The following is a 4,119-nucleotide window of genomic DNA, read 5'->3' on the forward strand; positions in this document are numbered from 1 at the left end:
TTATACATTAATAAAAAAATACCAGATTTTAACTTAAACGAACCTCAACTTCGGATAGTATTTTGTTGTTCACTTTTCCAGCCCACTGTGCGCTTCTTGAACGCCAAACACTTTTCCCTCCCACTGTCGGCCTCGACTCTACATCTACATTTCTAAACACCTATTCTACACAATGGTTACATGTATTTTACACAAGCCCATGTCACAGTGGCTCCACAACTGTGCTTAGTCGAGTTACCAACCGCACGACAGTGTCTCTCGAACGGCGATTGAATGTTTTTTTGATTTAGATTGAATGCATCTGGTGGACGCATCTGTTGCCGAGGCCGTGACCGACGTTAAAAAATTGACCAAGCCCCACGGCCACGACTCCCGCCTGTATGCAGCATGCAACAGGAATCGGCAGGAGATGGTGGAGAACTGAACATAAGTTGTTTTTCCACGCAGCTAATAAATTATTCGCAGTCACTCAACACTCAACAGCCAACGAAAAACGCATTTCGTCCGGCACGCTTCTGAAACTTCGTTCCACTGCAGGGCATCGCTCCGTCCCTTCTGGATGCTGCCACTTCCAGGATACTCGTAATTGCGAGAAATACTGGCGTTTCCCCCCCCCCCCCCCCCCCACGACTTACCCGCTTTCCGTCTCGAGGGCTGCCGAGGCCGTGGTATTTTAAAGTTAAGCAATAAATTTATAACTCTGCTGCGTCCATTTGTTTTTATATGGAAATCCGTTGGTCCACCCGACACACCCACCTCCCCCATAAACTATGCTGCAAGCGAACAACAACAGAAAAGGTGGGGTATTCTTATAGTCGAACCTGCAGGTACCCTTGCCGATCGATATCGTTCCTATGAGAGCTCCAGGATATAGTAATCTATCTTTTTTTTTTGAAAATTACATCCTTTACGATGTGGAGATCTGATCTTAATGGTTATTATAGGCCTGGGCGTGGGAGTCGTCTGAAGCATATGCCCGAAACCAATATGCCCCTCTCCCAGGGTACTCCACGAGCAGGAGGACCTAAGAGAAGTAATGAAAAAATTGCAATGGAATATTTTCTTGAAGCGGAGCAAGATTTATTTGTGAAATTCGCTTTTCTTGGCCTTCTCGCGATAATAGTATAAGCTCCCCGGACTCTAATGGGGCTCCAATGGACGTGGACGATGAGGTTATTAATCCGCCCTGGCAGTGGCAGTGGCAGTGGCAGCGGCAGCGGCAGTGGCAGCGTCATTCAATCAGCACCTCTTTTCCCACTGACAGTGTGCCACACATCCATGTGGACTCTCTCTCTTGCAGATTACGAGGACGAGTGCTCGCAGGATATGAAGTAACGCTGACATAATGCGGACGCAAAGTGAGTTGTTGTTTATTGTCCCTTGAAGACAATCATCATCTGTCATCGTACGATGGGTGCAGTCTTGTCCCTTTTTTGCCATTTATTCATTATCCTTGTCCATTCACCTGCCCATTTTGCTGGGAAATGTAGGACTTTTAATTATCCTAAGTAATTGAAACGTATTTGGAGCCGCCCCCAGGTGGATGGGGCACAAGAAATGTGATTAAGAGTATTCGAGTGGCAAAGGACAGCTGCATAAAAACTACGAATTATTGAATGCATTTCCGTAATTAAGACTCCAAAAGGGCGGAACGATGGTGCGTACCCAAAAGGGCGGCAACCAAAATAAAAGAAATTCTCTACCTGCCACGGAGTGTGCGATAAATGAATTAACAAATTCGAGCCACGTAGATGGGAAAAGCTTTTCGATTAAATGTTTCGGCGTTTGGATTGCCGGAATGCCCCCTAATGTGGCAGTGCTATTTTTAATTAGCCGAATCTATCTAATTCGAGGGTAATTTGACAGAAGCCCAGTTCGGGCTTTGCGTGGGTACGGTACACTTTTCACTGTGAAGTGTAATCGGGTTCCATCCGTGTATGCAAATTGTGGATTATTAAACAATCAGCGGGGATTGACATCGGCAACATGATGAGATATAATATTAAAAAAAAGTGTCCCCTGGTGCCGATTATTAATTCCCCACATTTGATTGCCGACAGGAAAAAGAGAGTGAAATTATATTACAATGATCAATAATAATGCCCAGGGCTCGGGAGAGACAGAGAAAAGACCAACACGTTGGACAGCCAATCTGCGAGCCCAACTCTTTTCACTTCAATTTATTGGCTTGAATTAATCCGGGCAAATAATGTTGACAATTATGGATTAAATGTGTCAATAATACGAGTGCCGACAAATTGGGTTTTGGCGCCCAGAAGCGAGGCGTACTCGGATGCCGGAAACAGGACACGTTAGATACTCTATCTATCTATCTGGCCATCGGAACCTGCAGCACAACCTGCTCCAATGAGCAGTCCTAATTAATGCCCAAACATTTTTAGAATTAATGTTCTGCTGGCCAGTATGGCATTCAAGATAAATTGCCAGAACCAGAGGTCGAACCAGAAGCATCAGCAGCAGCAGGAGCACCAGGACAAGCAGGAGGAGGGGCAGCAGGAGGTGCTTCAACCAACAAGGGAAATTCGTAGTTGTGTGCGTGTGTTTCTGTGTGGCTATGTTGCATTTGCAAGCTACAGCCTTTAACAATAATTTCAATTTGAGTTCTGTTCGCATTTCAGTGCAAATATTTACACATGTATACATATATAGGCATAAATTGGTTTTGTCGGAAGTGCAGACACCAACGGTTGGATGGTGCAAATAATTATATTTCTGTAAATTTAATTACTTCAATCGATTCCGGCCGACTGGGGGCTGTGCAGGAAAAAACGAAAGGCGAGGCCGGGGCATGAGGCAGACACAAATCCTATTTATGATAGCCCATCTCTGTGGAAGAAAAAAATACAATGGAACAAGAACATTTGCATATGTCGGCGGCAGATAGTGCCACAAAACAATAACCCCCCCGCCCCTCCCCCAAAACAACCATTTATCAATTAACCAAGAGCGCGGAATCAGGACGCGCGTCGTCTCCATGGAGAGGCGCCAATTAATTTTCGCTTTTGGGAATCAACAAACACAACATCCAGAACCGACAGAAAAAAAGGAGAGGAAACCAGAAAGTTGATTAGGGAAACGCCACGGCGGGGAAAGGGCAGATATGGGGCACATTTAAATGCGGAATCGCTGCCAAGTGGATACCGCAAAGGATCCGCCAAGACACACACAAGAGCAACGCTTATGTAATGCCGGGAGTAGTAGTTCTTCCGCCACCGCCCTTGCCATCGGCCTCTTCTGCTAATTAATCATCGACGTTTATCCGACTTGATGCAGAACTAAACAAATCGTTTCAAATTATTAAAATCATTTATAATGCCAACGATGACGATGAGCCACGCAAGCCTTAGCCATGGCTATGGCTATGGCCATAGCCAGAGTCGGAGTCGGAGACGGAGTCGAGTCCGCTGCTGGCGAACGTTGAAGGATGAAGGATGTGCCGCGTGCGTCTGGCGCCGGCTACTGAAGATGGCCATGTCCGTGGCGTGTACCGACTGTTTCTGTTTCTGCTTCTGCTCTTTTCCCTGTCTGTTGCCAAACATAAATCAGTTGCCCATATTAACCTCCTCTCCAGCAGAAAAGGGAGAGAGCGAGCACAGTGGCAGGACATTCCATTCCGTTGGGGATGTGCTCGTGTCATGTAAGTCACGATACAACACGAGGGGGCTGCACTTGCGGAACTATTTCACAAGGAATTCCAGTACAATTAACTGCTGGAAAGAGCTGTGTCTAGTGCACTAAGAGATAAGTAAACAAAATCTTCCCTCATTTGTCGTGAGTGGCAGAATGAAAATGAGAAAGATCTGCCCTCAAAGGTCCGTGAAGAGCCGTGCCACCATCTGCAGCCATCTGAAGCCGCTAACTGTTTATTCGACGCGTTTTAGCCGCGTTCGCTGTTCGCTGCTCCCATTCGCATTCTCTTACGGGCCGGCGTGACCAATTAAAGTCGATGTAGTGCCTTTTATTTATGTCTTCTTGTGGCCGGCAGGACAGAGAGAGCCGGAAAGATCTGTGGGACCTGAGCGGAGGGGCACCACATTCGCTACGCCTTCCATTTCCTCATTATTCGCACATTCGTTAGGGAGGAGCGGGCGCGCATAT

Source organism: Drosophila pseudoobscura, chromosome 3, assembly GCF_009870125.1.
Source record: "Drosophila pseudoobscura strain MV-25-SWS-2005 chromosome 3, UCI_Dpse_MV25, whole genome shotgun sequence".
Taxonomy (NCBI): domain Eukaryota; kingdom Metazoa; phylum Arthropoda; class Insecta; order Diptera; family Drosophilidae; genus Drosophila; species Drosophila pseudoobscura.